The following is a 13,557-nucleotide window of genomic DNA, read 5'->3' on the forward strand; positions in this document are numbered from 1 at the left end:
CACCCAGGATCACCTCGCCTGAAGTAGATTTCATTTTTCCCATCTGTCCTGGGTTGCTAAATTCGAGAGCAGTACTGCAAATGCTTCATTAGCCTTGACCTGAGGTTTGAGGTCAGGTTCAAAGACCTCTGGTCCAGTATAAACACACAAGAATCTTGGATCAAGGGCAGACCCTAAACAAAATTGTTACATAAATAAATTGTATTTTGGACATTTTGCTTTGAAAAAAAAAAGTCAAGGAAAGAGGGGCTACTTCTCACCAGGGTGCCTCACAGTCTAGGATCCTGCAGGACTTCTTCATCCTGAGTCTCTGTCCCTCAGGATTCCCTCCCTGGATGGGTATCCTAATCGGAAGGACTCATTCTCCTGCGGAGGTGCAAGTAACCAAAGGTGTTCGCATCTCTCCCCATGTTGACGTAGTGTCTAAACTGAAGTCTCTTTCTCAAAAGGCTGCCTTAGCCAAATAAACAAAATGCTAATGATAGATGTTTTAGGTTAATTCTAGGACAGTATTAGGGGAGAATTTTCAGGATGTACAAGGTCAGGAGTAACCCCCCCACACACACACAATAATAACATCGATTTATGCTTGAATATATCTCTGTCAATAGGAATATATACTTACTGGCTGATTAAGCTACCTTAAATCCTTTATGAAGCAACAAGGGATTTTTAAACGAAAAGAAAAGGGAAGAAAAAAGGGAAGAGAAGAAAGGGGGATAAAAGGAACTGATAGAACTGACTCTAAAAACATATTTAGAATTTTTCTTCCATATTTAGAATTATTCTTCCATCTGCTGCTCTCCTTTGTTCTGTGTAGTAGGCAAGACGATATGAAGCCCCTGACAATGTGCTTCAAATTTTATTTTTAAAATATTACTTTTGAGGATAGTAGTTCTCAAAGGGTGATCCAGGGAACCCTGCAGGTCCTTCAGCCCATTACAGGGGATCCTTGAGATCAAAACTACTTTCATAATAATGAAATACATTTTACTCTTTTCACCCAACTAAGTTTTCCTAAGGCTACGTGTATGATGATAGCTTGCATCAAAAAGAGTTCTATGAACCAGAAAGCCTGGGAAATGCTTTTTAACTTTCAGAGAATTCACAATGTCTACCAATAAGTTAAAGGCGCTGAGAAGTTTTGTAGTTAAAAAAAAAAAAAAAAAAAAAAAAAAAAACTTGCTTAATTTGGTTTAATACAATATTTATTTGACCATAAATTTTTGTTTGTTTGTTTGGGATTGGTTAATTCAGCACACATTGTTAGCATATTTAGGCAAGTGCTCTTCCAGAGGTAAAAGATTAAGCCAGAATTCCTCTGACCTAGGAGTTCATTAGAGATCTGTCATCTAGACTGAAGCGAGTAGTCAATGGAAGAGCATCAGTATATCAGTGTAGCGTAGAGGTCAGGAACAGAACCAGGCTCAAATCCCAATTCTGCTACTTACTACCTGTGACCTTGGGCAAGTTACTTAACTCCTCTGGGCTTTATACTCCTCATGCATACAATGGATAAGATTAGATAGATTCCAGAATATCTACGAGCCTGCCCAATGTGAGCAAAGCTCACCCTCCCAAGCTGAAAAAATTTATGGACAAGAAGTTATCATGAAAAACAGATTTGTTCAACCTAACTAAAAACCTGACCATGTTGTACTTCAAAGTACAAGGGATTAAAAGCATTAGTCTTTACAGTGAAATTAGATGGTGGCAGACGTGTCCAAGGACTATTGCAGGGATTTGACCCCTTTATGAATCTTGTGATAAATGAACGCATAGAGATGGCAACTAGCAGGCAACAGAACAATACTGGAGTGTGGTAATGTGAGGAAATGGTATCATCATGTTGGAAGCCTTGGAACAGTATAAATAACAACTGCTGAGCAGAGAAATCCATGTCCCCTCTCCAAAGGGCCTGTTTAACTATGACATAAAACTTGGATCATGTATATTTTCATATTAAATTTTTTGTTAAATAAACTTTTTAACAGCAAAACACACACAAACTCACACACACAAAGATTCCTCCAAATGGAGTTTTACACATAGAAAACGCTATGGAAGAATTAGCTTGAATCTATTACTATGCCAAACATGCTGGTCTAGGGTCAAGACTCAAAGATAGGCTGCTAGCTGGTGATATCCTGAGGCAGGTCTCCGATCTGCCATGGACTTTTGTTTACCCATGTGTCAAATTAGAAATTGCAATGAGGCCAGCTCTGAAGCCCCTTCCAGTGGTGATATGCTGTGCCTGAGTTCATGCATTCCTTGCAGAAGTCAGCAGGAAGCTGGGGGTGGCGGGAGAAGGGAGGCAGGTAGAGAGTGATTTAAGAGCTTCAGGTCCTGGGCAGCATCCACAGGCATGAAAGGGCTACCAAATGGGTTGGTGGCCTTCGAGGATGGAGTGCATCTTAACCAGAGTCCACCCGCACTGATGGGCTTCTTATCCCACCAGGTGCGCAGGAGTAAGAAAACTGGGGTTTGCTACTCTTACCAATGCTGTGCCCCGAGAGCCACAGCACCACAATGCGTTAAACTGCCCCCACCCCAAGGCTGTGATGTGGCTCAGTGGCCAGGCACTTGCCTAACATACACAAAGCCCTGGGTTCAAATCCTAGTCCTACAAAAATCAAAAACAAACTGGCTGCCTGAGATGAGGACCTGGCTACCAAAAGGAATAGGCTCTTTAAAGGGTTCTTCTCATAAGGGCCCTCCCAACCTCAGAGAAACCTTTTGGACAAGGACACAATAGTGGCTGCCTCTGTAAAAGCCCAGCAGTGTGACTTCACCACAGTCTGAGACTGAGACAATGCACAGGCTGGATAAAAATTTGAAAATGTCTGTACAGGACAGAACTTTGAAGTGCTGGCAGCTGTGGCCAAGGTAAAGGAGCCCAACATAATGCTTAAGGAACTAAATTTGGAACATTTAAATACTTGGTTTTACTTGTGCTTAAAAAAAGCAAGTAGCAGCTCATTGCCAAATGTTGGAGAACTTGAACTTGTAGCGCCTGGTATCAGCAGCACCTCTGCAGGTGACCGCATGTCAAAGGGAGATGATAATTTGCTTTCCCAAACTGCTTCTGGGGAGGGAGTCCAGTGGCTCTCGTGTTTCACTTTCACTGAAAAAGTTAAATTTAGGAACAACAAAAAAAAAAAGAATCTCACTTAAGATTGGCTTGAGGGCTTGTTGGCAAGGAGAGAATTTCTAAGAACTCTGGCATCATGAAAGTCTGGTTCTTTTATTAAGGCCTTTTAGTGATTATCCAACTACCCTCTCTTTAATGCAGGGTATCCTTTAGGAATTGCTTTCAGGTGCTAATAACAGAACTAACTACAGTGGCTTAAACACATAAAGCCTTAATTTTGTCATGTCACGAGAAATGCAGACATGGGGAATTACTGGCATTGATTTAGTAGCTCAAGAAAATTCGAGTTGAGTCTTTGTAATTCTTTTAGTCTTTTCTTCATAGCCTCAGTATGTCTGTTGCAGCTCCAGCCATCAGATCCACATTCCACACAACGGGAGGTAAAAAAGATGGAAGAGCTTCCCTAGAAGTCCCAGCCAATAATTCCACCTTCGCCTTTTGCAAAAAAAAAAGGCCAGGAAACAGAATCATTTCACTGATTAAATGCTAACTAGACTAACATTGTGGTTCTGTTACTGAGAAAGAAGGCAAGGGTGGATATAGGACAAGAAACTAGCATTCTCTGCAAGGGGCTTTCTAGAGAGATGTGTTCAGACAAGAAGTTACTGCCCGAACTGGTCCTGCTGGGAGAGCTTGCTATGTGAGCAGGCATCTGGGGAAGCTCTGTTTTCTCATGAATTCAGCTCTGAGAAGAGCGAAGCTGGCTTCCAAGAGAGGAGCACCCCCAGATCCCAAGTCAACCTGGGTGGGAAAGGAGAGGAATCAGGCATCAGGGAATTCTCTTGAGAATCATCACATCCTTCCTTGATGGAAGGCATCGTTCCACAGCAGACACACAAAATTGAATGAGTGTGCTGGCTGAGTGGCAGTCAGGGGACACTGGGCTCCCCCACCCCCGGTAAGCAGATTAGGAAAGTCAGCCTTTGCATCCTCAGGGACCACTGAGTGTGTCAGGGAACAAACGGAGAAAACCATGGTCTGAACTTTCATAATCTTACAACTTAGGAGAGACAAAACATGTAACATGGGTAGTTGGTGATCAGTCCTAGTATTGAGAAGAGTGGTCATCACCACTGAGATGATCCCAAAGTTTCCAGAGAAGACATGGAGTTTGCTGGATGATCAGAGAGGGGACCTAGGTATCGCCTAGCCACCCAGCAGGTCTCCCTCAACTGGCAAGAGAAGCAGCCCTCAGCCTGAATTCCCCAGGACCATGACAGATACTAAACAAAACAGCAACCCAACATCTCCATCAGTCATATAAACCAAAAAAAGAGGTACTGAACAAGATCCAACCACACTGTAGAAGGGCAGGGCACTTGAGAATACCTACTGTAATCCAGAACCAGAATCCTTGCCTCTGTTACAAGAGGGGAAAAACTCTTGCACAAATGTATGGGAAATGGACTGAATGAAAGGGGACATTTTATCCCGGACTTTCTCCAGACTCAGGAGCACAGAGGGCTGGCAGGATGACCACGTTTTGCAGAGAGGCAAATGGGGGAGTATAAGCGTGTCTGCTTTTTTTCCTTAAGTCTACGTGCTTCCAACTGCTATTCCATGCTTCCAGCCGTTACCATATGTTCACAGATTTTAAAGTCACAGTAAATGCCAGGGTGAGCAGCTGTGGAATAATTCACACCTTTGTTCATTTTCAGCACCCCCATCAGAACGCATTGCTTAAATGTTGACCCGACCTCCCCCCACCTGCACCGTCCCTCTAGTTAATGATTGCAAGAACAGTGGGTTGTTCCCTTGTGCAAAGTAGGCCCAATTGCAAACTAACTGCTGAACTTCAGGTAGGTCAGCCTAGCTGAACTTCAAGGCTGGCAGAATGGCTCCCTTACCCTATTGCATTCTCTCTGAGGCATCCAATTATTGGTACATCCGTTGGAAAAGCAGCTTGTTCTTGGAAGAGAGAAGAGCAGGCTTGGCCTAGCCCTGGTGACCTCGAACAGGCCAGCACGCCTCTCAGGAAGCCTGCCCAGTGCTCTGGCCTTGGAGGAGCTGGCAGCTGCACAGAGAGCTGGAGCCTCGCCATCTAATGAAGTTGGCCTAAAAGGGACAAAGTTGCTCACAACACCTGCTCACCCTCCCACAGTTATGAAGGCCAGGAGAGGAATGGGTAGCTGCAGACCACAGACAATGCAAGAAAGGGAAGGGGCCATGGGCAGCCTTGGTTAGTTCAGCATCCTGAACTTCCATGAGGGAGAGCTGTGCAGGCCTCACCATGCCATCTCTGGGAGGAGAGTTGGTCATTGTACCATGGCTCAAAGGGCAGTAGGATCAAGGACAGAAGGAACTAGAAAAGCAGTCCTAGAATCATTGCTGTCTGGTTTAAGGGGGCTCGAAACGGGCTTCTCTGACTAGTACCCACATTTATTTGTGAGAAATGCTTCAAGGACCCCTGACCCAAGCAGAATAGACTGTTCCCCATTTCGGAGGGGCTGCAAGGTAGCTTCCAGGCCCTCCAGCTCACATTTGGTCACCTTGCCGCCCTGGCCCCAACCCCCCACCACAGCCAGCCTCCACAAAGCTCACCCAATAGAACTCATGGAAGACTGCCAGGTGGGAACGCTAGGAGGGAAACCCTCAGAACCCGACCTTCCTCTCCCATTGACTGTTGCAATTTCACTACCAGAGGTTGCCTAACAACTGTAGAAGGATGTCCAGCTCACACCCACAGGGGTGCACAAGGGATGGCTGAGTTTATCCTACGTGATCCTAGCCCATGCTTGTGTCTCATTGGACTGGGGGGCCCACCTACCTGGGCTGAGCCAACTGGACAAGGATCTAACATAAAAGTGGGTTCATGGTTTGAACAGTGGGTATGTATTCACAGGGGCCTTGGGCAGCCATGCTGGGCCTTACAAGGCAGAACAACAGAATCCAGTCTAGGGGAGGTGGGGTGGTGATGAAGCCTGTGTGCATGGGAGTGCATGGCCTGTGGTCCCTGCTCTCCAGACCCCTGCTCTGGATCCTACCATAGTTTCTGAAAGATATCTGAGTCTCCTTTTTCACTTGATAAAGTTTCTATGATGTGCATGCCTGAAGAGCTCCCACTGAGGCTGTGAATCACAGTTTCCTGAACACTTACAAGTTATCTTGTGGATTTTGTTCCTTACACCACTCCAAGGAGAGGACAAGGGAGGTATCCTCATTTGCATTTTATGGCCAAAGAAGCCCAGGCCATGACCGCTGCAGGTGAGTCTCCAGGTGAAAAGGCAGGTCTTTGACCCAGACCTAGCACTGCCTCTGGCACACCACACCCCCTTGACCTTGGAGGTATACCTCTAGGAAAAAGAATGCTGACACCAAAGCATAACCCAAACAGACATGCTATGGTCCTAAGCACAAGTGTGTGTTTCAGAGGACAGTAGGAGCTTCACATGGTCTTCTGTATAGTGAACTTCATGAACCTGACTTTGTAAATAAAATGCATCTAGAAAGTAAAACTGGACATGGGCTTCCTGGTGGAGAATTCTCCCCTTCCAGAAATATGTCAAACCCGTAATTTTATGGTATTATTTTAACGTTGATCATACTTTGCCTCTTTCTCCTGGGCACCCTTGATAATGGGCATACAGACAATATTTCTCCTCTGCCCTGTCTAGCCTCACTCTCATAATTTCCACCCAAAGTAGATCACCCAAGTAGGAAACTGGAGCTCTCTCCTGCCAGCAGGTGTATACAGGCACAAACCAACACATTTGCCTATGGATATCATTTTTTAAAAAGTTTTGAGATATAAATTTAGATACCATACAATTCATCTATTTAAAATGCACAATTCATGATTCGGGACATATTATATCATTTTTTAATTATTATATGACACAAACTTTGCCATTTTAACCATTCTCCATGGCATTCATTATAATGTTGAGAAAACATTACTGCCATCTATTTCTCATAGAGACCATTTTTGTGGCTCCATCTATTTATATATTTATTATTTATTTATTTCTCTCTTCCTTCTTTTTCTCCCCCACTAAGAAGAGAGCGGAAGTCCCCTCCCCTCCAGCCCTGGCTTTCCCCATGTGTGTGAATCCTCACTGCACCGCTTTCTATTCCTTCACCTGACCAACATCGGCTAAGACTTGAAGGCAAGAGGCTGATTTGATCACATGTGATTCTCCTCCAGCTGCCAAGTATTTGTGAAAGAGAAAATCCTGCTTCTGGGACATTCCCGAAGTGCTAAGCTCCCTGAGAGGAAACTTCTTGAGGGCCGGACTTTGTGTCTTCAGTCTTAGACCCTGCATTTGCCACAGGGGTCAGTGAATGTCAGAGGAATGACTTGGGGAAGCTCCCCACTACACTGGCCCAGATGCAAGTGCCTGTAGGAGTTGCCAGATGAATGTCACTTGGAATGTTTCCTTCCTTTTTCTCTCCATCTCCTTCACTTGCCTCCTATTCCTTCTCTACTGTCCTAACTGGTGCAAGGAAAGAAACTTCGGAAAATTCGGTCTGATCCGGTGCTAACACCAGCTCTGCGTTTTTATACTCTCCCCACGTCTAGTGAAGGGAGGTGAATCATGAATGGTTGTTAAGTGTCTGATTTTTATTTTTGGAGTCCAGGACCTCTTAGGAATCTACTCAGAGGGGAAGAGGAGGAAGAAGGACAAGTGGTTTTCTAGAGGCTTGCAAGTGGAGCCTCAGGTCTCTCTGCACAGAACTGACTTATGATCAAGTCTGGAAAGCTCCCAATAAGCCCCATCTTCTCTACCACCAAAAGTATCCTTTGGGGAAGTCATTACTGTCATTCACCGTGAATATGGACAATCAGCAGCCAAGTCTCCCTGTGAGATCTTTTGTGTAGTTAAATATACTAGCCTGGCATTCCCCAAAAGAGGGGGTAATCGCTCCTGGCTGGAAAATGACTTTTCTCTAATCCTGAGTGACAGCATGCTGTTGCTAGGTGCCTATTTTTCTGCCTTTCAAATATAAAGTGACTAATAGGGTATATTTCATAACACATCTGCAAGTACGTAGTTATTCTTATACTTCGATGCCCTTTAAAATATTATTATCTGCCAACACTTGGACTATGTGCTGGTATGCAAATTAAACATAATAAAGGAAGAAGAGAGAAGTTCTTTGCTCTTGAAGAATCATATTTATAAGGTTAATGAGATTTATATATTACATCGGGGAGCTAGGGTTGGACTACAAGACTTTATAAATGTAATATTTGGCAACAATGAAGATTCTCTGGTGTTTTTCCCTGCACGAGATCAAAACTTTTCATCTATGCTATGCTAAGGTTTAATTAGATGAAAAAAAAAAAATACCCAGGAAACCAAAACACATGGACTCCAACTTCAGGAACAAGGCCGACATTCTGAGTTGAATGTTTATGATTGCAGTGCCAAGAACAGGAGGAGAGTTTTAAAAACATATGATTTTGCATTTTTTAAAAATCAAGTTAAATTGACTATTTCAATGCATTATCCATTAAATCAGGAAAGTAGGCACCTTTTTGGATAAGAGAGTAAATTCCAGCAAAATTCCATATAATAAAAAAATTCCCCAAAAAAGGAAAAAATGCACCACATATTCACAACACAAATGTATACATCCAATATCATAGAATAATGAATTACTCTATAAAAAGATAAGAAAATGATCTGAATCCAGTCAGGTCAAATAATGAGATAGCACCCAGCAAATATTCTGATCATAAGGATCCGTCTCTATCTTAGAGCATGTGTCTATTTAGTATTAAAATAGAAGCATAATTAAGTTTGTACTTGTCAAAGAATCAGATATCAGCAAAACACACTCAACACTAAAACAATCCTGATGATTAAGTTATCAGATGACTCAAAGGCATTTTGGGGACCGGGTACAGTGGTGCACACCTGTAATCCCAATGGCTCTGGAGGCTGAGGCAGGAGGATTTCAAGTTTAAAGTCAGTCTCAGCAAAAGAGAGATGCTAAGCAACTCAGTGAGACCCTGTCTATAAATAAAATATGAAATAGGGCTGGGGATGTGGCTCAGTGGTCAAGTGCCCCTGAGTTCAATCCCTAGTCCCCCACCCCCACCCTCCATTGCCAAAAATGGGCACTTTGGGATTTGTTAGCACATGGGACCATTGTTACAAATGTGAAGCTACACCTGTCTGCGTAGTACTGCACCAGTGCAGAATAACTGTTCAGTTAGAGTCTTCAAACCAAATGTCCTTGAAAGGTTTTAAGTAACCAGCAATTGGTGGGTTCCCCCAGTCCACCTAGAACAAGACAGAGTCAAATGCCAGCTTTGCTCCTTATGGGGTACACCATGGCTTGGTCTCAGGCACAGAATGTGTTTGCTGAATAATATTATGAATGAATGAATGAATAAATAAATGAATGAATAGCAGAAATTAAGTTGGAATTTTTCTTTTGCTTGAGAATTTCCACTGATGTCCAAAGCTAAGAAGGGTAACAAATGTTCCCACACTCTAAAGAGAGATGCAGGTCACCATCCAGGCAGAACTTGGCAAGTCAGCCAAAACAATAGGTTGACGGCGGTAGATACAGACATAGGTTTTGACCATAAGAGATTTCTAGAAACGACTTTTGTGCATTTATTTTCCTTTTCCTGTCATTGGGGGAGGAGATGAGCGACCGGAAGAATGAACGAACAAATGAATGTTCACATGATTGTCACAATGGCACCTGCCTGTCCAGTGCCCCTTGCCCATCCTACATATGATAAGAGTCCAAATGATGTCCTCCTTAGGCGTAGACAGAGGCTAGGAGGAGGCCTCTTCAATCTATTTGAAGATGTGACTGGGAAGTCCCCAAGTTGGTGAGTCAGGGAAGGCCAACCTCAGGCCACAGCGGACCTCCCCCAAGTGTGCCGCAGGTTGATCATTCACCACCACCTTATCGAAACTGTTGAGCATTACTTTGGCCCCAGTAAGAAACAATTTCCAGGGGGCAGGTCAGCAAAATGTACAGGTGTGACATCGCCCTATGTTCAGTACAGGTTAGGGCGTCTCCACCTTGGGCTGCTCAGGATACTCCCTGACATTAAGCCTGGGAACACTGCACGAAGTATAAAACCCCCCGTGCAGTGGTTCTGTGCCTTCTGGGGAACCGACCTTGGGCAAAAAGAGTGCAAATTCATGCTTTAACCATTTCTCCCTAGACCAGCACGGCACAGCCTCTTTTGTAGAAGCATTGGTGAAATTGGCTGGCAAGAAGAGCCCTTCTAATCCTGCTATTTACGTAAGGACTCATGATGGGCTTCATGGTATTGTCCCTGTTTTTCTTTTGTAACCTTGACTGCCTTGTCCTGGACCTGACTTATCACTTGTCTGCCTCTTCTTCTAGGGCAGGGGTTTGGTTTTGTTTGGTTGGTTTTTTGTTTTACTTTTTTTTTTTTTTTTTAATTTTTACAGACTGCATTTTGATTCATTGTACACGAATGGGGTACATCATTTCGTTTCCATGGTTGTGCACGATGTAGATTCATACTATTCATGTAATCATACATGTACATAGGGTAATGATGTCTGTCTCATTCCACCATTTTTCATACCCTCCTTCCCTCCCTCCCTCTCATTTCCCTCTACATAATCTAAAGTTCTTCAATTCTTTTATCAACCCCCCACCCCTACCCCCATTATATATCATCATCAACTTCTCAGGGAAAATATTTGGCCTTTGGTTTTGGGGGATTGGCTTATTTCACTTAGCATGATATTCTCCAAATGCATCCATTTATCTGCAAATGCCATAATATTATTATTCTTTATGGCTGAATAGTATTCCATTATGTATATATACCACAGTTTCTTTATCCATTCATCTATTGAAGGGCATCTAGGTTGGTTCCACAATCTAGTTATTGTGAATTGAGCTGCTATAAACATTGATGTGGCTGTAGTATGCTAATTTTAAGTTCTTTGGGTATAAACTGAGGAGTGGGATGACTGGGTCAAAAGGTGGGTCCGTTCCAAGTTTTCTGAGGATTCTCCACACTGCTTTCCAGAGTGGCTGCACCAATTTGCAACTCCACCAGTAATATAAAAGTGTGCCTTTTCCCCCACATCCACATCAACATCCATTATTGTTTGTGTTTTTGTTTGATTTTTAATTCATGACTCTATCCTAAGTTCTGGGCACAGAATAGGCCCTCAATAAATTCTGGTCAAGTGAATGAAATTAATATGCCCACTTGGGTCTTCGTGAGACATGCAGAACTGTGTACCTGTTGTGGTTTGGATGTTAGATATCTTCCAAAAGGCACATGTATTAAAGGCTTGATCTTCAAAATGGCAATATTGGGAGGTGATGCGACCTTTGGAAAGATTCTTTGAAGGGGATTGTGGGACCCCAGTCTTTTCATCTCTCTTCTTTGCATCTGGGCCTTGAGATAGAGTGGCTTTTTGCTCTACCAAGCACTCTTGCTACTGCCATCAGACATGCCCACCAAGGCCCAAAGCAATGGATCTGTTCAATTTTGGACTGGAACACCCAAAACTATGATCCAAAAACAAACCTTTTCTCTTTATGTTATTATCTCAGGTATTTTGTGATGGAAAGCCAACTAACACAGAACTAGATCCATTTTCCTGAGGGAATAACTGAGGCACAGGGAGGTAGATAACTTATCCAGGGTCCTGTGATGAAGAAGCCGGTGAATAGGTAAGACCCGAACAAACTGACAGACCTCAAAAAATAACTATGAAGCCAAATATCTCAGTTGATACCAGCCAAAAATTAACCATCTGGAGGCCAGGGTACCTCTGAAGAACAGAGATCTCAGCAGAGCCCAGTCAGAATGCTACCACCCCTGATTTGTGACATTTTATAGGTTTCCAAAGGGTTTCATTACCACCAACTCACTTATTCTTCACAGCAACCCAGAAGAAGTCATAGCAAACATTATTTTCCACACTTTACAGTTCCACAGAGATAAAACATCGTGCCCAGGGATGCACAGCTATTAGAGGAGGAAACAATGATGACTTCAGATCATGTGACCCCAAATCTGTGACCTTCCCAGCAAACCTAGTCACACCTAACCAAACCAGAGCACATGAAGCATCTTTGGGATCCAGGCAGACGCTCCTTGGAGCTGCAGATCAATGTTGGGAGGAGAAATGACCTTCTACTTTTCTGTATCTCTTGAAGGTTCCTTCCATGATGCATCCATGGGCTCACCCTGAAAAGTGAGGCAGTACTCTGATTCCCAGGAGGAGTGGTGAGCGGTTCTTCCTCCTGGGTCCCCAGCTGTATTCTGGGAGTCTGATTCCGGTGCCTGGTGCCATGTTGGGTCTCCACAGTTCGCGCAGTGCCTGGGCAGGACGGATTGCTGGATACAGAAGAAGCGCTGGGGTGAAAACACTTGCCGTCTGGGGGAGGCTGCTGTGCCAACATTGTTATTTTCCACTCCAAAATGTCAGGCAAGAAGGAGGACCCGCAGCATTCTCCCCTCAGGGTCTCAAGTTGTACACGCTTTGGTTTCTGCCGGCAACGCCCAGTATACTCCATTCTCTTGGGAGGAGCATCTCCACATAACGATAAAAGAGCCTCTAAAATCTGGCATATTCTGGGGTCTAATTGACAAAGTTGGGACCAGAAGATGGAATGACTTTCGAGGTTTTGTTCATATTATTGAAAAAGATGCCAAAAGATGTCTTTTTATGTTCAGTTGGCTTCCTCTTCTAATATCAATGCCAGCTCGAAGCTGAAGGTAACAAATGGCACCCTGTCATATCTTGCCCAGTTAATTTTTACAAGGAAATTCAGGAGGAGGGCCTGAAATTACTTTTTTTTAGTTTTTAATGACAAAGCATATTTAGACAGACTAAATTTGGCCAAATAAATAAGTAAATAGAAGCTTAGAGACTACAATTTAGCAAAACTCATTTCAAAAGCAAGAGGAGACATGAAAAGCAAAAAATTCTACTCAAATGCAAATAGTTTCCAAGGAAAATTCCTGTAACCTTGAAGAATAATAAAGGCTCGTGGATATATTTGGAATTTCTGAATGGTGAGACTGTTTCCCGAGAGCATTTTTTAACTTCCCAAGTGAAAAATGAGAACAAGGCTTAAATTGTTCCGAAAAGAGCAAAGAACCCTCTGGTTTAAGAAAAAGAGAGGGAGACTAGAAGAGTCAAACCACTGTGAGGGGCTGGAGTTTTACATAAATCTGAACAATGGTGGCTTTGGCCAGAAAACTTAGCACCCCATGCCACGCGCAAAGAATGCGGATTATAATCATCTTCGATATTATTTTTAAGTTCATTTTGTGCCCTCTTGAATCTTCTGAATTTCCCCTTTACTTGTGAGTACCAAGTGGTCTGGAGCTCTGCTGGGCGGGGCCTTCCAGGCACATGGGGCAATGAAGCCCCGTCTCCTGCTTTGGTGGAACTCCAGGCCATCTGTGGGTAAGAGTCCCCAAATCCTTC

General features: G+C 43.5%; 1 pseudogene; it reads left to right on the forward strand.

Annotated features, from left to right (window-relative positions):
- The first annotated feature begins 1,564 nt into the window (after positions 1-1,564).
- On the forward strand, positions 1,565-1,876 carry LOC124989220 (small nuclear ribonucleoprotein G-like; annotated as a pseudogene).
- The last annotated feature ends 11,681 nt before the right edge of the window (positions 1,877-13,557 follow it).

The sequence above is a fragment of the Sciurus carolinensis genome, chromosome 7 (genome assembly GCF_902686445.1).
Source record: "Sciurus carolinensis chromosome 7, mSciCar1.2, whole genome shotgun sequence".
Classification (NCBI taxonomy): Eukaryota; Metazoa; Chordata; class Mammalia; order Rodentia; family Sciuridae; genus Sciurus; species Sciurus carolinensis.